The 22,385-nt window shown below is 41.9% G+C and overlaps 1 protein-coding gene and 1 long non-coding RNA gene across 2 annotated transcripts in view; one reads left to right on the forward strand and one right to left on the reverse strand.

Moving 5' to 3' along the window:
- Positions 1-221: 221 nt before the first annotated feature.
- Positions 222-22,385, reverse strand: part of LOC148474967 (uncharacterized) — a 135,824-nt gene continuing 113,660 nt past the window's right edge. Inside the window, exon 3 of the long non-coding RNA XR_015872806.1 lies at positions 222-288. This is a non-coding gene — a long non-coding RNA (uncharacterized LOC148474967). The remainder of the gene's footprint in view (positions 289-22,385) is intronic.
- The window catches only part of HAPLN1 (hyaluronan and proteoglycan link protein 1), a 165,721-nt gene continuing 151,016 nt past the window's right edge, over positions 7,681-22,385 (forward strand). The window contains exon 1 of the mRNA XM_088457945.1: positions 7,681-7,936. The gene's annotated coding sequence lies outside the window, so the exon portion shown is untranslated. The remainder of the gene's footprint in view (positions 7,937-22,385) is intronic.

Raw genomic sequence — 22,385 nt, forward strand, 5'->3', positions numbered from 1 at the left:
TAGCATAAACCTAGCAGAGTAAATGAATATACTTAAGACTACAAATATGTTGTGCATTCTATTTAAAAAATATACATGAAACAGAATATGTTCAGACTTTGCCTAAATAAGCTTACAGTATACATACATACATAATATCATATTCCAAAGTATTCTATGACCACGTAGAAAGGTTATGGGAAGTATTCACCCTATTGGCATTTCTCACATTTTATTTTCTTGCATCATGGAATCAAAATGGATTGAGGTTGTCTTCATAGCTGACATAACAAATTGATTGGTGTCTACCTGTGTACAAATAAAGAGTTTGCATTGATTTCAACATAAAAAAACAGTTGTCTGTAGGAAGTCCTTCATTTGGTTAGTGAATTTTCAATCAAGAGTTACATCAGGAAGATCAAAGAACATTCAAAGCAAACCCTGAGAATGAGTTATTAAGCAGAACCAAATGAGAAGAGGGCACTGTCAAGTCCAATGGCATAATTGTGAATTTATCTAGAACAGGATGGCCTACAAATCTAAGCATCCATGCACGAAGGGCACTTGTTAGCCAGGCCACTAAGAACACTATAGCAACACTGACAATCTTGCAGTCTTCTATGGCAGAGTAGGGAGAAAGTATCAATGGAACAACAATAGCCATCGGTTCACACACAGGATTTCCAGAGGGGGGGTTTCCAAATGCTTGGTTTTAGACCAAGTTTGGCTAGCCCATAATTAGCACTTAACAAGATGAGTGTTCAGATTCAAACACACAGCAGACTTTGTAGGTGAAGCTGCTGTCACTGAGCATGAGTAGCAGCTCCGTTCTATCGCTTTTGGTGCATGTTGAGTCCACAGCTCTACTAAAATCGTACTATAAACAACTGCTACTGTGGTCATGACTCAAGCCTCTGGCCAGGTCGGGGAAGGGGGGTTTCCATGCAACTGGATATCCCCCCTGCATTTGCCTATGGCCCTGTCACTTCACAAATCTGCACTTGTTGGAGGGTAGCAAAAAGAAAATAATTAAGAAAAATAACATGAAAACCTAAAGTTTGGCATATGGGAGGCCAATTTACAACATGGAGGAACAGTCTACTGTATGATCTGATGAAACCAAAAAAGGCCTGCATTTAAGTAAATTGAAAATGAACCAATATAGATGATCACAGACCCATAACTAGGCATTTTGGTGCCCGGTGCTAGAAAGAGTATTGGTGCCCTCCCATATATTTTAAACAGGGACGGTGCGTGGTGAAGTTGCATGCCAAAATTAAAAGGGTGGTGCCTCACAGGAAAGGGACATGGCCACACAAAAGTACCAAGTCACATTACACTGTATAGTAGTGTCCTTTATTCAAATTACACCTTACAGTAGTGTCCGGTATTCACATTACACCATACAGTAGTGTCCGGCATTCACATTACACCGTACAGTAGTGTAGAGTATTCACATTACACCATACAGTAGTGTATGTTATTCACATTACACCATACAGTACAGTAGTGTCCATTATTTACATTTCACCATACAGTAGTTTCCATTATTCACATTACACCATACAGTAGTGTCCATTATTCACATTACACCATAAAGTACAGTAGTGTCCATTATTCACATTACACCATACAGTAGTGTCCGTTATTCACATTACACCATACAGTAGTGTCCAGTATTCATATTACACTGTACAGTAGTATCCGTTATTCACATTACACCATACAGTAGTGTCTGTTATTCACATTACACCATATAGTAGAGTAGTGTCCGTTATTTACATTTCACCATACAGTAGTTTTCATTATTCACATTACACCATACAGTAGTGTCTATTATTCACATTACACCATACAGTAGTGTCTATTATTCACATTACATCACAAAGTAGTTCCCTAAACCCCTTATACAAGTTATGCCACACAGTAGTATGCCTAATACACGTTACGCCACACAGTAGAACCCCTTATGCCACACAGTAGTGCACCTCATAGACATTATGCCCACAAAGTAGGGGGTAAATTTACTAAAGTGAGAGTTTTCATTATTCACATTACACCGTACAGTAGTGTAGAGTATTCACATTACACCATACAGTAGTGTATGTTATTCACATTACACCATACAGTACAGTAGTGTCCATTATTTACATTTCACCATACAGTAGTTTCCATTATTCACATTACACCATACAGTAGTGTCCATTATTCACATTACACCATACAGTACAGTAGTGTCCATTATTCACATTACACCATGCAGTAGTGTCCAGTATTTACATTACACCATACAGTAGTGTCCATTATTCACATTACACCATAAAGTAGTGTTTGTTATTCACATTACACCATACAGTAGTGTCTATTATTCACATTACATCACAAAGTAGTTCCCTAAACCCCTTATACAAGTTATGCCACACAGTAGTATGCCTAATACACGTTACGCCACACAGTAGAACCCCTTATGCCACACAGTAGTGCACCTCATAGACATTATGCCCACAAAGTAGGGGGTAAATTTACTAAAGTGAGAGTTTTTAGAAGTGAATTTTAGAAGAGATGTTGCCCATAGCAACCAATCAGATTCTAGCTATTATCTTCTAGAAGATGCAAGTTAAATGTTAAGTAGAATCTGATTGGTTGCTATGGGCAACATCTCTTCTAAAACTCACTTCTAAAAACTCTCACTTTAGTAAATTTACCAATAGTAGTGCTCTAAGGGGATTCTCATAAATTGAATTCAGAATTTGAGATTAATAATCCCCCCTACCCACCCCTTCACATGCATGTAGTCAGTGGCATCACAAGGAGGGTGCGGGGGGTGCAGGTCTAACAGTTGACAGTTGGGAGCTGATTGGCAGGAGCACCATTTATCACAAACAGTGATATTTATCACTCATTTTGGGGTCTATTTACTAAGCAGTGTTAGGAGACAGAGTGAAAAGTGATAAGGTGCCAGCCAATCAGCTCCCAACTGCCATCTCACAGGCTGTGTTTGAAAAATGACAGTTAGGAGCTGATTGGCTGGCACCTTATCACTTTTCACTCTGTCTCCTAACACTGCTTAGTAAATAGACCCCTTTGAGTGATAAACTCGTTGATAAATAAGGCCCTCAGTGAGGGAGCAGGAACTGCACACTGAGTGGTCACCGCGGGAAGGAAATCAACTGCATGCACTGTTACTAGTCTGCAGCTGCGGCATTAGAACAGTGCCTCTGATGAATCACTCTGACTGCCGGGGATCAAACACTATCCCCACGGACCTGTCACTGTCTGTTTAGGATAAGCTGCAGACAGCTTACTGATGGACACTGCGCCACCGCCTACCATACTGCACCCCTGATGGCGACTCACCTAAGGAACCATGGGAACGGAGAAGAGATGTCATGAGATCTCTCCCGTCCCAAGAGACAGTGTGCAGAGGGACCAGGTCGGAAGGGAGGCGGAGACAAGGGTGCATGAGTGACATGTCCCTTTAGTGGAAGACATGGGCGCTGCACACCGCACCATTAATATATATATTAGTGGGCACCTGGCGGTTAGAAATTGGCGCACCACCCTAGTTACTGCCCTGGATGATGATTAGTCTCACTTGTGCCTGCTCCGCTGTGCACTGCATGAGGGATGGGGAGGATCTATGGACACTGGGGTGTATTATAGACACTGGAAGGTTGGGGAGATCAGTCCACCTACAAAATCATTTCCACTGCGAGGGTGGGGGGATTCTATTGACTGAGGGAGTATGCTGTCACTGAGGGGAGGGGCTTATACTTCAATGGGGACCTTTGAGCATGAGTTAGGCTAATGCTTTTAATCCAATTCCATCTCCAAGTTGCAGAAAGATATAACACATGTTTATAAACCTGTAACAAAAAGCCATTTATTATTGGATGTGGGTAACATTTTCAGCTAGACAGTTCATTGCAGTTCATAATGTTGCTATTTGAGAGGTAGTCATTAGAGCATATTCTTTAACTGAGAGTAAATTATTTAAATACTAATTTAAGAACAAAAAAACAGCTAAAATTTATGTAATTTTATTTGTATATTGCATTTTTTTAAATCAAATTTACATCTATTGAGTGGAATAAAAAAATCAAAACCAAAAAATCGGGCTGATTTTGACAAATTACCTTGGTTTTTTTTGGAAACAATGGCAAAACACATGGCAATACTTCTCTTTTTTCAGTCTTTCAGTTGCAGGATACCACATTCACATAAATTAGAAAGCAACCAGTGGATGATGGAATAAGTCAAGGCTACTTCTTTAGCCCCTGTCCAGTCATACCTTTCTGCATTATTCAGTTGTAGTCAGCGCAACAAAGGTAGCATCCTGTAACATGTCTTATACAGTATATACAGTGGCATCATGAGATGGGTGCGGGCCACACTCGGGTGCCACCCTTGGAGGGGATTATACCAAAATGCTGGCTCCTCTGCAGTGACAGGATCCTCTAGCTGCAATGTAACATTCTCCTGCAGCACCCGGCTCCTGTCATAGAAGAGGAGCCGACAGTGCTGATAGCCCAGTCCTCGGGGGAAGACCGGCATCTCCTGCGATGCTGTGCTGCCCACGGGGTAAAAGCATCAGGATCCTCGGTGAGGACACTGCCCTTTATTTTCAGTCACGCCCCTTTTCGGGCACAGTCGCACCTCCAGCACGCAGGGATAGTCAAGAGTGCGCACCGGGTGTCACCAGACCTGACCAATTGACACCTCTGAGTATATATGAATCAATTCAAGTTTCTATCTATCTATCTATCTATCTATCTAAGGAAGTTTGCCATTAGAATCATTGCAACTGCATTTTTAATCTGGCCCAGCATGCAATTTGACGGGATCGGTAAGAATGACCGCCGGACCTATGTCCGACGGTTCAAATCCAAACAACAGAAGACCGGCAGTGCTGAAAATCCCGATCGGTGAGTAACTAACTATACCTAACCCTCTCCCCCCTAACCCTCCCTTAGGGGTGCCTAACCCTAACTATCCCCCCTAGTGCCTAACCCGAAAACCCCTGTAAGTGCCTAAACCTAACCCCATCCCCTTCCAGCACCCTAGACCTAAGACTCCCGGGGGAGTGCCTAACTCTAACCTGCCCCTGTGGGTGCCTAACATTAACCCCCCCTTCCCCTACCCTAACCCTCCCCACAGTCTAATCCTAACCCTGTCTCCTCACAGCCTTGTCCTAACCTTCCTCCTAATGCCTAACCCTAAATAATTGGTAAAATGATTGATTGACAGTTTATCACTCTCCAATTTATCACTTGCCAGAGATTAGCACATCTGTCCCTAAGAATCCACAAACTCAAAGTGCAAGTGAATTTCTACAGGTGCCCCCACACTAGACAACTCGCAAAAGATGCAATGTAGTCAATGATTTCTCTTGAACTCCCCCGGCAACTCCCTGGCACTCCCAGACAAATTATATCTTGCATAAACTGTGCAATCTGATAAACTATCTGACCAACAACCTTAATCTCGTTAACGAGATTGCCAGATTTTACTGCATGTAGGTAAGATCTGAGCATACGACAAATGACCAGCAGGACAGCGCATAGGGATCGTTAGTGGACACTGCACGATTTGCGCAATTTGTCATTCCGATGCTTTGGAATTGGTCAAATTGTTCAAAATATCATCTTAACTGCAAAGTTCAAGGTCTGCCGTTCAAACGCAGGGTGGATGCAGCAAGTGATCCAGATCAAAGCAGCTGATAGTATCCAATGAAGTCTGAGGTCCTCTAACCAGCCAGGTTCAAGCCAATTATTTAAGCATCTCTAGTAAAGGATAAGCTGCGCAAAGCGATTATAGCAGCGATTTCATACTGTCGCTACTTCATTTTGAATGCCTGAAATTTCTCCAACTTTTTTTTAAGGTTTATTTGTGAATTTTATAAAATAGTAAAATAGTTGGATTGTAAACCAGTCAGAAAACATATTCACCTATAGAGATTCTAGAGATAAATACAAAGGTAAAAATGCGAAACAGACAAATATATTATCTAGGAGAGTTAAACTCTCATAATAAAATGACACATTGTAATTTGTTTTCCCATAGTACTGTATCTATTTTTCTTTTCATTGCAGTTTGGGCTTGTTTTCCACATCCTCCCTTTTAGTCTTCTAAGTGCAGTCACATTTCTTTCACTGAAAACATTGTTTCTGAAACTGTCATCAAGTAAATAGGTTCAATTCGGGGAAAGAAAACTATATTCATGAGAACCCCCCTTTGTTAGGAAATGATATCATGTAATGTCATGTATGTTGGGGAAGGAAGGGGCACAGTGCAGTTTCAAGACAGTAACTGCTGTGTGCACTGTTGGGACTACCAGCCTCCTTGTTTAGGATCTATAGTATTTATCTAGAACAATACCGCCATCTACAGGTTCTGCCTTTGCTAATTCACTACATCTTGGTAATTCATCTGAATTCACTAAAACATTCCGTTAGTGGCTTCTTTTTTTTGCATTCATTTATATCCATATAAAGACAATAATAAAATAAACTTAAAGACATGACAAGCTATCTTTAAAAAAAAGTACACGCATAATTGAAAACAAAATACATGTGTGATAATAGATTTAAAAATGTATTCTCATAGTAATACTCTGTATTCTACTGCTGTAATGATAAATATATTGTGTGATTAGTTCCATAAGCACCATATCTGTGAGTCCAGATATCCTCTCTTCTCAGTACTATCATCAGATGTCTATTACAGATGCAGGTTCAGATGAGCACACCAGTGGCCAAACAGAGCATTAGCCCCAATATCCAAGGAAAAAATATTTTAAAGTGATAACAAAAAAATTAGAGAGATCTTTATTTTAAACATAAATATGAATGCTCCTCCTCCTGAGTGGGAGATTTGGCAGTGCCTGGGTCCATATAAATCTGCAGCCTCAGCAGTGAAATAATCCTCAGATAATAAAAATAAAAAGTGCATAAACCCCTTTTCCTTATTCCTCACACTAGTTCAGTATTCTCAGCATAGTTTTCTAACCACAGTCCGCCCTTTCCTATTTTCTTTTAGAAAATGCTCCCATTTGTTGTCATTTCTCCTCACTTTCCACCTCCCCTTTTCTGAAACAAACTCCACTTCATCAAAACTTGCTCTGTTATTGAAATATGAAGCTATTTCCTATCCTAGAAGAAAACGGTTTTCCTGAGACCAGTCATCAATGGTCCCAATATGCTACCTAGCAGCATAAATGCCAGCCTGTTCTCAGGGCTTTGCTGCCTGTGCCTGCTGCTTGCCCTCAGCCACCACCAAGTTTCCCATCCTCGCCTTTCCATGTTATTAAGTCCCCTTCATGTTCCCATCTGCTTCTAATTTTGTCCTGTCGTTGTATATACTGTATATTTCCAACCCCACCCACTACCGTGTCACCCAAACCCTGAACACACTATATATACTGTACATGCAAGTTATACAGTACTGTGAGATTGCCTGTCCCTTGCATTGTTCAAATAAATCACTCTGTAATTAGCACATGTTGCATACTTGGAACACTGACTGCGCTGACAAAGCGCAAAAACGCACATATGTGCGCACTTCCTTCTGTGTTCCTGTAAAGTGGAGTGGAGTGAGAATATGGGCGACCTGCCCTGTCCCCTATGAAGTAATCGGACCTTTACTTGAGTAGAATCGCAGTCAGCAGAAAGGTACATAAAGGAGCTCTGTAAGTTTGTGGTGGAGCGCTGGGTGTGTTGTGCACAAAAGCCACCGTGTTGCTTTCCTCAGCACCGGCGTTCACTGAGAGCTGGAGAGCTGGACATGCTGAATGCTGGGCTGTTATTAACACATCTACAGTAGGAGGCGTACTTACTTATGACGTGTTACTTTCCCTTTCTGCTCGATGAGAAAGTGGCTTCTGGTGCCCAGGATCAGGACCTCTGCCATCCAGAGAGCCACAAAGAAACAGTCTGAACACATAACCAAAGTTTAAAAGGTGAGGATTTCATTAGCAATGTACATATATATATATATATATATATATATATATATATATATATATACAATATATATATATATTTATATACAATATATATATATATATATATATATATATATATATATATATATTATTTTCAATGTAAATCATCAGAGGCCAATGTCGGATGATTTGTTAAAAAAATTTTTTTTATCAAACTGTAATGATTAGTGTTATATAATTGTATAATTGTCATTAGAGTATAGGACTATTTAGTTGATATTTGACATAATTTGTAACTAAATTACAAAGTAACTAAACACACTTTACCTGCGCCACAGCATACTGTATGCGCTCATTAGCTAAATTATACCACTGTGATGGCTGGCAGGTGTACTGGACACTTGAACAGTATTGAATGTCTATTGTAATGGATACTGGCTATTAATACTTTCACAGAGTGTCACACAGTTCTCCTCTTTTTCCTATTGGTTAGGTGACTGCAGGTTTGTTCTAAGTTTTATATACAGTAATATCAACTTGTGTATCTGGTGTGTGGTGAAAGGTTGATGTTTGCTACTTTATTTGCCCTCTCTTGTAAATTGCTTACAAGAGAGGGCAAATAAAGTAGCAAACATCAACCTTTCACCATACTCAGCTATGGTCATTTAGTTTTAAATTAGTATGAATTAACAATACACAAATGGATTAGGTTTTTGTGTTGCAAAAGTTTATTGCAAGTAATGCTCTCCCCTATAACCTGCAAATCATTGGTGCATCTGCAAATACTTGAGAGTAGATTATTTAACCTTGAAACTACAGACAGATACACTCTTATGTACAGAGGTGTGTGTATCTAGTTACCTGTCAATCGATCAATAAATAGACAGACATCTATTTTGGGGCTCTGGACTAGATATAATGAGGTGTAGTTACCTCAGCTATAATGGATGGATGCCAGATACAGTCATTCACATGTCGAAAATGTTCTGTAAACTTTACATGTATTTTGTAATTGGCAAAACTATTGTTCCTACGGTTTTTAAAGCAAAATGTCAATATATATATATATATATATATATATATATGAGAAAATATATACGTATAATAGTATGTAACTCATTTTTGTATGGTCATTAATAAAACAACAACCTAAAGAAACAATGTAAAATGATAGTATACAATAATTAGGAGCCTAACGGTGCATTTTCCAGCCTGAGCATTGTACTGTATATTTACAGAAAGGGCCCATACAGTAGATCAGCCACTCAACTGTGTGCTGTGGTTGGACCTGATACAACAAGTTTTATGAACGTGATTTGGTTTTGATTGTACAAATGTGCATTCCTGTCACTAAGATAATACACAATGGGGCCAATACATATGAGAATTTGCAGCGTGGAAAGTTTGTCTGTACATGTTCCAGTATGATGTCATAACTTAAACAGACCTTTTAGTGTATTCTTGGCACAGGGAACCAGAATTAAAAAAAAAATGCGATAATGGAATTGAGGGCATATATGAATATTGGTTCAATGTGACATAAATCTGCTATATTTATTTTCTCAGTAACATAAAATCCACAGATAATTCAATCTATGGTACACTTTATCTAGAGTTTAAAGTGCATAGTAAAACAATACAACTGTAATGCACTTTTTATGATGTGTCAAATTGTAAAAACAGTGTTCTTTACTATTGTGAATACATCATTTCTGAAACCAAATATTGAATTAAATTTGTTTGTATAAGTTCTGTTTACCTAATACCATCTTCAGTTACAGTATGCTATTGTATGATACATATATCTATATATATATATCTATATATATATATACATATATATATATATATATATATATATATCAACTAAATCAATCACGGGGGTGCACTCACCAGTCTTCCAAAAAGCTTTTAATCCATCTTATGCATATGGGTATATGCAGTATAGCATCAACGTTTCGGTCCTGTGCTTGGACCTTTGTCAAGGGTCCAAGCATAGGACCGACACGTTGATGCTATACTGCATGTACCATACGGTGTGGACCCATCTGGAATTGTATATATATATATATATATATATATATATATATATATGATGAGACCTCCTACACCTAGGGATATATTTATTAAAAGTTGATCTTGGTTGATTTTTGGTCGATGTGTGGTCGATATTTGGTTGATTTTTGGTTGATTTTGTGTTTCAGTGTCTAAATCACATTTACACACATTTACTAAAATATGGTTTTTGACATTGTTTAAAAACTTATGTCAAAAATCATCTGTTAGAAAAATGTATGACTTAGCCCCTGAAATAGAAAATCAACCAAAAATCAACCAAATATCGACCGAAATTGACTTTTAGTAAATATACCCTCTAGTATCTATACACCATACAGCGCAGATTGCATGGCGTGACTGAGCCTCTCAGAGAGATGAGAGTAGCTTTGTCGCAATTGTTTTACTTATGCAAATAAGATGCACATTTCGAGCCAGAAAGGCGCTCAGTGCAGCCGAGTCGCCTGGAATCTGGCTCGTTGAGAGGGGCTGTTTGGCGTGACTGAAGCCACAGTGTATGAGGACACATTGCTCCTACAAGGGAATAGAGTTCCCTAATTTTGCATGTTGTATATTTTATATATTGCATACTTTATATTAATACAATTACCTATTATCTCACTAATGTCTAATGCTGCATATTTAAAAAAAAATAAGTTTCTTTAAATATAATAAGAATACAAATATTTTTTCTGCTTAGTAAAAATTATTGATCAAAACATCATTATTATAACTACATGGTGCTATTTTCACATCAATTCAACACTATCTATCTATCTATCTATCTATCTATCTATCTATCTTTGGAGTCTCAATGGGTTTACCGACTGTCATTTACTGTAGTAGGACCTTACTATAACATGTACGCTATTCAACTGTCCAGTAATAAACATCAGTCTGCATTGTCTAGATTTCTTCAACTTTTGGAGAGGTAATTAGGTAAGAGATTGTAAAAGTGCTAACTGTTTTGGTGATTTTGCTACAAAATTTAAACTTTAACAAAAACAAAAAACGTACCCTATTGCAGACCCTCCCTTATGTTGCAATTTGATTCCATTTTGTGTATTTGTTGTTATTGAAACCATCATGTATATTTTGGGGTATTATTACGCTTTGACCTTTTGTACATTTAACTGTGGTCATAAAAATTACAGATAGTGATAATAATATGACTTTCATTCATATAAGTCGTCAACTGATGTCCTCTCATTGGGAGTGATTCAGTTTGCGGCTTGGCTGCGATTCCGGGACATTGCTAATTTTCCCTCGCACCCCATAGAGGTTGAGACTGTCTGAGCAGGCAAATGAGCAGCCACAACGCGGCACTTTCTGCGGATCATCGCCACTAATTGAATCGGCCGCTTTGACATTTATTTCTTATTGGTACAATTCATAAAAACACAAATAGATTATTAAAGGTGAATATTGTTTACTAAAGGATATGATGCATAGCCTACTCTAACACAAGGAAAGCATTTTAATCAGCCAGAAAATCTGTCTTTAATGGCCTTAGGTTTTAGTAACAAACACATAAGTGCTATTTAAAACAAAATCTCATCATGTATAGATTACAGTGAACTTTTGTTATTCCAAAGGAATTATTAGACATTCCGGCTCCACACTTCGTTACTGTAGTGCACAGCCTCATTTGAAAAGGCAGCTTGTAATTTGTAGGCAACAAAATGTTCTTTGGGATGAAAAAGGCTAAATGTACTTAAGGCTTCAATCAGTGGCGTTAAAGGAGGATTGGAGGAAACAGCTGGCTAAACAAATATTAGGTGTAGAGTAGTTGCAATGGCATAAATTAATAATGCAGCTCTTTATTTACTATATGAATGGTAGGTTTGTAAGGGTAGGCTGAAATAAATATGGTTAGTGTGCGCCACCTAGTGGTTCCTGCCATGAAGCTGTAAGCTTGGCCTTCAAACAAACCACATCTGTGATGGATTTAAGTGAAGTCAATCTATTTTAGTATGAACAAGCCGGTTTTTATAAGGTAATGTTTAAATAAAGGGTTGGTACATGTAAAATTAAGGAATACCAATGGTAACATTCCTATTGCTTTACTCACTTTTATAAAGCATGACAAATGTGAGTCACATAGACTAAAATAACCATAGTTTATAAGGCATGAATAACAAATGAAATTTAACTAAAAGGTTGAATAAACAGAACTGTTTTAAGCTCAACTGCAGCACAAGATAGCACTGGCTATTTAACTTAGGAGAAAAGAAATAGGGACAGATCTTGCTGAACTACATCTACCAAGACACTCAGGCAGCCTCTTTTGTTGACACATAGCAACCATAAATGTCAGGAAGGCAAACCAGTAGAAATGTACAAAATGACAAAAATGACCAATTTAAGTACAAAAATGACCAAAGTACAAAAATGACCAATTTAATAAAGTTGTGTCAAGGAATGATATGCTGTGGCAGCCAATCAGATGTCAGCCATCATTACTCTGACTACACTAGAACAAATAATCTGGTATTTGCTTAGTTGCTATTGGCTGCAACATATCAATGCCATTTGTATCATGTTATTACAGAAAACCAAATGTCTCCAATCAATAAATTGTGGTGATACATTAAATATTCAAAAGATGCCTGTAGAGTTGATTGAAATTTTGATAACATTTTGCACACATGAAATTGAGGGACAGAGCAGGCGACTTGGTACTTACAAAGCTTCAGTGATATGATCTTCTACTTCTGCTTTTGCTACTGTATGTTATCCCATCCATTCTGCACTGTAATTTAATGTACAGTACATGAATAGAGTTGAAATGATGTTTGTGAGTTGAGTTTGCTGTGTGGTGTAGTTGAGGTCAGACACATAAATCCAAATTCTGCTGGCTTGACATGTAAAATTAGACAGCCAAATGCGGAATGAGTGATTATTTTGTGAAACAGTATTTAAAATGTATTTATATTTAGGCAACTGTCACAGAAAATTGAGCAAAGTCTTTAAAATGGGCTCACAAACTGAATAATCACACAACATAAACATACTGTAGTAGAAATTCATCTAAAGAGCAACACATTAAGCAGTAATTATATATGACTGACCAGCATTTTGTGGCTAGTACCTAGGTCACATGTTTGGGAATATCTGTGGTTATTGTAGCCTTACTGCTGCCTGATATGAAGTGTGAAATTGCAGACTACCCCCAAAACACCCTACTTCTGGCATTACCACCTTTTACAATTACTGGTATACAATTAAGTTGCCATACTGGTGGCACGTATACCATAGACAGCCCACTGAGGAGGCAAATATACAATATATAAAATTGAATAGAAAATGCTGTATAATACAGTATATCCCATGTAGTAGTAGCATCAGCTGTAGTAATCTGCTCAGTCATATTCCCAGTAATGCTCAGTGATAAGCACACTAATAGTAATACTTATTAATATACCTATTACATGCACAGCAGTGGTAATTGCCTGATGATATGCCAGCAGTAATGACCAATTATTTACCTAGTAAAATGACAAGTAAGTAATGGTGGTCTGCATATGTCCATTACAGTGCCAGCAGAGTAAATGTCCTGTATTGGGCTAAAGGCCCCCATACACGGTGCTATTTGCTTATCATCCAATCTCGTTCGCGATTTTCCTTGAATCTTGAACTCTCTCGGTCAAACAATATTGTGCCTACACACGGAACGATTGTACAAATGAACAAACAATATAGATGGGTCGTAAACGACTGCAGATCGTAAACGATATATTGTTTGTTGCAAACAACCTCACGATGCTGGAATTTAAATAATGAGAGGAAAAGTAACAACATATTGTCCATCGTCCATCGCATTGTTCATCATGCACACACACAAAACTATGTGTGCCAATTCATGAAAGATAAGTCGATATCTTTCTGCAGGTTCAATTGATCAGCGACTACGATTGCGGGGGCACGCATCGCCATCGCCAATATGATTGGTCGTTCCAATCGATCGAAAACGGCCAAATCATGCCCCCCATGTATGGGGGCCTTCAGAGTAGACATGCCTAGTAATACAAGTAATACAGTAGTAGCAATCAATTGTCTAATGGTGGCTATGCCAAGTGATAAGCGTGTAAGTAGTAATGGCAGCGAATAATTTGCAGCAGAAGCACTTATACATTAAGTTAAGTGTATAGTAACACTGTATGCTCAGTAATAAAATACAGTACAGTACAGTATGCATTGCAGGAGTAACCCGCAGCATTGTTACTACTCACCTTCTATCCTACTACTTGCCTTCTATCCTGATCCCACCACATGCATACGAATTCAGATACAGAGTGGCAGTAGTGATGTCAGATGCAGAGTGGCAGTAGTGATGTCAGATGCAGAGTGGCAGTAGTGATGTCAGATGCAGAGTGGCAGTAGTGATGTTAGATGCAGAGTCGCAGTAGTGATGTCAGATACGGAGTGGCAGTAGTGATGTCAGATATGGAGTGGCAGTAGTGATGTCAGATACGGAGTGGCAGTAGTGATGTCAGATGCAGAGTGGCAGTGGTGATGTCAGATGCAGAGTCGCAGTAGTGATGTCAGATATGGAGTGGCAGTAGTGATGTCAGATATGGAGTGGCAGTAGTGATGTCAGATGCAGAGTGGCAGTAGTGATGTCAGATGCAGAGTGGCAGTAGTGATGTCAGATGCAGAGTCGCAGTAGTGATGTCAGATGCAGAGTGGCAGTAGTGATGTCAGAAGCAGAGTGGCATAGTGATGTCAGAAGCAGAGTGGCAGTAGTGATGTCAGATGCAGAGTCGCAGTAGTGATGTCAGATGCAGAGTCGCAGTACTGATGTCAGATGCAGAGTCGCAGTAGTGATGTCAGATGCAGAGTCGCAGTACTGATGTCAGTAAGAGAATGGCAGTAGTGATGTCAGATACAGAGTCACAGTAGTGATGTCAGATGCAGAGTGGCAGTAGTGATGTCAGATACGGAGTGGCAGTAGTGATGTCAGATATGGAGTGGCAGTAGTGATGTCAGATGCAGAGTTGCAGTAGTGATGTCAGATATGGAGTGGCAGTAGTGATGTCAGATGCAGAGTGGCAGTAGTGATGTCAGATGCAGAGTTGCAGTAGTGATGTCAGATATGGAGTGGCAGTAGTGATGTCAGATATGGAGTGGCAGTAGTGATGTCAGATGCAGAGTGGCAGTAGTGATGTCAGATGCAGAGTGGCAGTAGTGATGTCAGATGCAGAGTTTCAGTAGTGATGTCAGATGCAGAGTGGCAGTAGTGATGTCAGATGCAGAGTCGCAGTAGTGATTTGAGATGCACGGATGCAGAAGTGTACTGAAAATGAATTGGGTAGTCCTTGGTGGTGACAGGGAGGTGGCTGTTCAGACAGATGGAGATGGTCCACCTTATGGGTGTGTTATGGGTATGTCCCATGTCGCTGAAATGGTTGTGTACCCAGACACTTAGTCACTCACATTGAGAATCTGCGCTTATTAGCATGGGTCTGGTGCAAGTTCCTATGCACCAAGATGCACCAAGATGCTCTAAAAGACTGTCCCTGTCCTTGCATAGTCATACACACAGGTGTACACCAGGAGAAGGGCTTGTAGCGTCATTAGCATAAAGTCACAGGTGCACGACAGGCACAAGATGCTGCGTCCAGCTCAGAATCAGCACCTTGGTCTCATCTTAAGTAATATCCCTGCCATGTGACACTAGTTTAGATTGTTTTTAATAAATGGCCACTAAAATATCATCATCAATATCTTACTTCTGACATGCACAGAGTCTGCACCAGAAGCTGTTTCCTCACAACCCCCTACTCACCCCTGGTAGCAGAAGTCTCAAGTCCTTTGTGATAGTGAATATAAGGCCTAATTCAGCATTGCACTCAAGAGCAATGCTGAAGGTAGATTCCTGATTATCGGGAATCTGCACGTGCGCAAGACCTATTCTGCGAGTATGCAGAACGGGTTTTGCGTGATCAAACGCCGACCCTTCTATGCCTCTGCCTGACTGACAGGCAGAGGCATTTAAGGGGCGGTGTGGGGGCAGCCGGCATTCCCGGAAATGTCGGCCCCATTTTTCGGAGGTGGCATCTACGGATGCAGTCTCCTGGCCGAGCAAGTCGGCCAGCCTGAGTAAGCCTCAGCTTACTCAGCTTGGCAGCGGCCCGGCGCCGCCCAGCACTGCGATCGATGGTTGCGATGGTGATCCCAGCATGCGAACTTGGTCGCAGTGATAAAATCGCAAATGCAGCAAAGGGTGTCATATGCCTCCTGCTGCATTTGTATTTTTACAAGGACAGAATTACAAAGCTGACTGCATGCAGTTTTGCAATTGCATCAAAAATTCAGAAACGGAAACATCCCCTTAGATCTTTACTCACCATTATTGTGCCTGGTCACCTGTGCTCTCCATAGCACTGGCATAACTAGGACAGGGCCACTGGGGCTCGTGCCCTGGGTGCCGTGGGACCGGCGGTGTGTGGGGCGCCGCTGGCCACGGTACCGGCCCGTCCTAGTTAGCCAATGTAGTGCCGACCGAAGTGAGTGCGGTCAGCACTACACATTTACTCAGGACCAGCGTTAGGCTTCCCTGCGCCCAGCGTCCTGTGCTGCACAGCCGTGCCCCTTCCCTCCCCCTGAGTGCTTACCCAATAGCGCCAAGCGGGGAGTGGGTGGCAGGTTCAGGCTAGTGCATTTACATGGTGGCGGCGATGTGTGTGTTAATCAGCAGCCAATGAGAGTCAGACAGAGCCGGGCTGGTGCTCACTTATGAGCTCCGCCCTTCTGGCTCCTGCAGTGGGTAATTGGAGAGGCGTCATGATGTCTCTCCCATAATGCAGAGCGCGCCAGCCCGGGAGAACTGACGTGCAGACGGCGGCAGGAGCAGTGTCTGGAGCCAGATCGTGGATTCAGGTAAATGTTTTTTTTTTTCTTTATTTACTTGTGTGCATTTGTCAGGGGGGAGGTGGACTACTACTGGGGGGGACCTCTACTGGGGGCATCACTGGGGGGAACTACTACTTGGGGCACTGCATCGGGTGGGTGGACTACTACTGGGAGCCTCTACTGTGGGCACTACTGGGGAGACCTCTACAGGGGACACCACTGGGGGGACCTCTACTGGGGGCACTGCATGGGGGGGACCTCTACTGGGAGCAGTACTGGGGGGACTACTAGGGGCACTGCATCGGGGGACCACTACTGGGCCAAATGCATAGGGGGGGCTACTACTGGGGGCGCTATATAAAGGGCTTACTACTGATGGCACAGAGGACACTGCAATGGGGGTACTATATAAGGGGCACTGGATAGGGGGGATCACTACTGGGGGCCTGCATAAGGGCGACCACTACTGGGGGCACTGTATAAGTGGCCCTACTGGGGGCACTGCATAGGGGTGACCACTACATGGGGCACTGCATAAGGGGGACCACTACTGGGGGCATGCATAAGGGGAGCCACTACTGGGGGCCTGCATAAGGGAGACCATTACTGGGGGCACTGTATAAGGGGAAATAATGGGGGCTGCATAAGAGGGACCACTATTGGGGACATTGCATACTCGGGGTAATGTATAAGGGGCACTACTGGGGTCCTGCATAAGAGGGACCACTACTGGGGACATTGTATACTGGGGGTTCTGTATAAGGGGCACTACTGGCGGCCTGCATAAGGGGGACCACTACTGGGGGCACTGCATAGGTGGGACTGTATAAGGGGCACTGCATTAAGGTGCATATGGAATGGAAAGGAATGTTCAGAGTGACGAGAATGGGGTGTGTGTCATGTTGACATGCCTCATTTTTAAGTGACCACGCCCATTTTTTGGCACGCACACATTGAGGGGCGGGGGGCTCCATTTTGAAATTTGCCCTGGGCTCCAAATACCTTAGTTACGCCACTGCTCCATGGACAGGCTCTCCAGAAGTTCAGGCAGATTTCCCCACTGCTGCTGACACTGGCTGGCTTGGAGGGCCCCTGAGAGAGTGTTAAGGGGCAATTTAACAACATAATTAGGCTGACTGCAGCCGGGATAGCCGATCCTCACAGAACGTCTCCCAGTGTTAGGCTCCGCCCCCTGCATTAGGCTCCGTTCTTATTGGTGAGCTGCTCCAGAGCAGCATGAGGCAGGGATCTGTGGAAAAAGAGCAGGTGTTGGGAGGTAATGCCGAGTACTGGTCATGGGAAGGCAAGGGGCACTTTCACAGGCTGGACAGCAACCCCTCCCCCACTCCTGATCGTGGCCAATAAGCCCCACCCTCTCTCAAAAAGGGGCATGGCCTAAAATCAGTGGGACCCACCAGGGAATTACCCGATTCCCCGGCAGCCCAGTCCAAGCCTGCATTCCCCCATAATCACTGTATACAACATTAAAATGTGAAAGAGGAAGGTATCATGACTGTGGGGCCTGCAAGATTGGCTGAAGTTACCTCCAGCCCATATCCGATTGCTTTCCTCACCTTTGCAATAATCTGCTTTCTGAATGCTTTCAAATACAGTTATTGGGAATTACAGAAGGAATGGGGAGAAACTTTTCAAGTCTTTTACAAAAAATCATCATGCGATTTGGGACCAATAAAATAAATTTTTCTTAGTAGTATGTAACAGATTTACTGACATATTTGACTTATAACTCAAAGGTGTCAGAATATAGATATGTCACACAGGCAGTGATAGCGAGGCAGGAAAATGACGGTCTCTATCTATGAAGCTCTCTCTGGCATTCTCACTGTAGAAAGCTCTAATTCAAAAGGTGAAATGACTCATGTCTCTTGCAGTACCTCTCTGAACACAACTTACCGCTATCCACATAGCTGCCTGACTCTTGAGTCTAAGAGATGGTATTAGCTGCACCAACCAATGTGGACCAGCGGAGATGGAGAGGATACACTGGATCCCGCCGAGTTAAACGACTATGCTCACATGAGGGTGGCAGCTGGGCACGTACATTTTGTGTTTACATTTCACAGCAGACTTACTGTATGCTGCCAATGAATGTGAGAAAAACCTTGCAAGAAAAGTCCTAGCATGGATGGGGCAGTACTTTTTTACATATCGCTTTGATATGCAGTGATATATAATGATAGTTACTTCCAGACATTGTTAAATAGACCTCTAGACCTAGTATGTAAGTAGTGCAAACACAGCATCTGCACAGTCAGGAGACATGGCTGGTGCATTTATAACACAACCCATCACCAAGCTACGTGAACAGTTTGGTGAGACCAAGTCCAACAGCGTTGATAGTTCTCCATTCGTTTCAGCACCATGTAATTCCAGTGACTAGCAAAGGGCTTTAAAAGAAGAACAAACTGTTTGAATTAGGGGTTTAAATCCCAGTTATATGTTATCAAAATACATGGAGCCATAGGACAGTGGAAATGAGAGCCCTAGCTTCCAGTTTAATTTTAAAAACAAAAAAACATCAAATTAAAAAAACAATAGAAATAAAAAACATTTATCCCAGTTTTATGAGAAAAAATATTTATTCTTAAACAACCTTTCACCAGGAGAGAGCACAGCAGTATCCCTTGATAGATCGGCAGTAGATAGGGTAGAAGCCCTAAAGGCCCCAATACATCTGCAATAGATTGGGACAATTCCCCATTCTGCAGATGATTGGGGCAAAAAATCTGCAATGTATGAGACACCAATCACCGATTCAACCAAAAAGTGATCGGAATTGGTAAATCAGGTTATCCAATATTTTGGATTTCATCAACCTATCCCATTTGGGGCTATAGATTGCTAGTGTATGGTAACGATCAGCCAATTTGCCGTCCATTACTAGTAAAAATAATGAACTTTTCTAAAATTGCAGATCTGTCTTTCCTGAAAATCACTGAAAAATATCTATAATGTGTGGGCCCAGATTGGTGGATTGGGAAAAAAAAACAAAGGATCTGTGAATTGTTCTTTTGTGTTTGCGGATGTATGGGGATGTAGTTAATATGTCAGCAAATGGGATGCCATTCGCCGATAAACCGTCATCATGCAAAATGCCAATGCCGCTACCACGAAGGAGATCAGGATACCGGCGTCGCAATCCCACGCGTTAATACCCGGGTAAGTTTTAGAGATTCCCCGGGGATTGGGAGGTTAGGTTTAGGAACCCCCAGGGGGGGATTAGGGTTAGGCTACGGGGAGGGGGTGTAGGTTAGGCACCACCAGTGGGAGGTCAGGGTTAGGCACCCTCCGGAAGAGTTAGGTTTAGGGTGCAGGCAGGGGGGGTTAGGGTTAGGCACCACCGGGGGGAGGTTAGGGTTAGGCACCACCAGGGGAGGTAAGGGTTAGGCACCACCAAGGTTTAGGGGAGGGAGAGGGGAAAGGTTAGGGTACTTACCGCCGCCGTCGGGATATTCACTGATCAGGTTTCCAGCATCGGCATATCATACCCATCCCGATGTATGGGCCCCTTAACTCCATTGAAAACAGCTGATTGTTTTTTCCATTTCATAAATAGGATCCTTATAAGTAAGCCAAGCTAAATGGTGAAAATGTGTACACAGGCAGAATATTTGTGATGCAACAAGTACAAGTGATATTTTTTCTCTGCAGCAGGGAAAATAGTGACTCCCTTTGATTGTAGCACAGAAACACTGAGCACCCCTCTATGGGGGTCCATTCAGCATGTTAATTATTGGTGGCCAGACGGTGGCCTATCCAACTTCGTGCGAGTACTGTAGCAGTGGTGAATACATATTCACCAGACCAATTCAACATTGCTTTGGTGCTGAGACAGCTGATCTGAAAATCAGCTGCCTCTGCGATCCCCTTTGGAGCAGTCTGGTAGTGTGCCTGTGTGAACTGGGCTTCATGCAGGTGCACAAAGCCCCGGCGTCCAGCGGAAGGAGCCGGACAGCGGCAGAGGGATCCAAAAGGATCCCACTTCACAACCCAGGACGCCTTCCCATAGGGAGGAAGGGGGGTAGAGGAGCATACGCCATCTGAAGATGGTGAATGCTTCTGCAGTCAATCTCTACACATTTGGTATTTTTGGAGCTTGATGAATTTAGGTCCTCATACTAGTGTATGGGGACTGTGGGACAGATCGGGGCTGAAAAGTAAGCTGCATTACCTTTATAATGAATAGCCCCAATGCTTAATTTCTACAAAAGTAGGTGAAAATGTTAGTATGTCACCCACTCCTCTCTCATTTACATCTCTGACCTTATCTCCCTTCACACACGTATCTGCCCTCTTCGCTCAACAAATGCACTCCTCCTCTCATACCAACTGATTACTTCCTCCCACTCCTGCCTCCAAGATTTTGCCCGTGCTGCTCCCTACCTCTGGAACTCTCTCCCTCTGACCATCAGACTTTCCACTTCACTACAAATCTTCAAATGGGCTTTCAAGACCCACTATTTCATCAAAGCTTTCCAGCTCTCATCCTAACCTCCTCCTACCTGCTCCTTCCTACCTGTCTACCCCATCAGTGTCACACCTGTTTGTTTGCCCCTCCCCAGTCGATTGTAAGCTCTCATGAGCGGGGCCCTCTACCCTCTTGTACTTCCCCTTACTTATACCTTCATCTTCTCACTCCCCACTTGGGCGCCTAATACTTGGTTGCTCACGTCCTGTTCCTTATTTGAGTGTTATGATTGCTATTGCAGCAATGTATATAAACCTTGTCCTGGTCCTGCATTGTATTGTACTGTAAGTCACTGGATTCTTGTTCACTTATCTATGTACTGTATAAGGCGTTTCGGAACATTTGTGGCACCATATAAGTAAAAGATAATAATAATAATAATAATAATAATAATATTGATGAATGAATGGACCCCTATATATGCTGCAAGATAGAGTGGAGCTAGAACATGCCCCCTCCTGACTCTAAATCTGTCTGCACAGTTTAAACCTGCCCCCTCCCCACCCCTCTTCCTTAGCACAACAAGTTTTTTTTCAAGGTGCAGAATTGCACCTTCTCTCTGGATGTACAACTAACTCTAAGGGGCCTATTCATCAACACTAAAATAACGTTTTTAAGGACATTTTCCTTAAATAACGTTATTTTGGTATTCATGAACAGACTTAGCACAGGAGATATCACAGATATCTCCTTGCTAAGTTCCCCTGCGTTAATTTCCACACTCCCCATACATTAGTATGGGGATGTGGAAATTGTGGTATTCATCAAATTCCAAAAATTATGAATTTTCGGAATTTGATGCAGTTACTATTAGCCACTGTGAGGTGGCGAATAGCAGAATCGACTTACCTGTATCCACATGTGCAGGTCCCCCGACGAGTCCCTCCGGCACTCTGCTCCGTCCTCAGGCTCCAGAGGCTGGTCGGACATGTGTGCTCCCCAGCAGAGCACAAGAAAGTTTTGAAAAAAAAAAAAAAACATTTTTTTTTTCTAATCTGTCATGTGGTCTGCTGGAAAACCATATGACAGACCAGCAGGAGGGAGCCGGAGGCTGCTGCGTGGACA

Source organism: Taudactylus pleione, unplaced genomic scaffold, assembly GCF_031769625.1.
Source record: "Taudactylus pleione unplaced genomic scaffold, aTauple2 ptg000792l, whole genome shotgun sequence".
Lineage (NCBI taxonomy): Eukaryota > Metazoa > Chordata > Amphibia > Anura > Myobatrachidae > Taudactylus > Taudactylus pleione.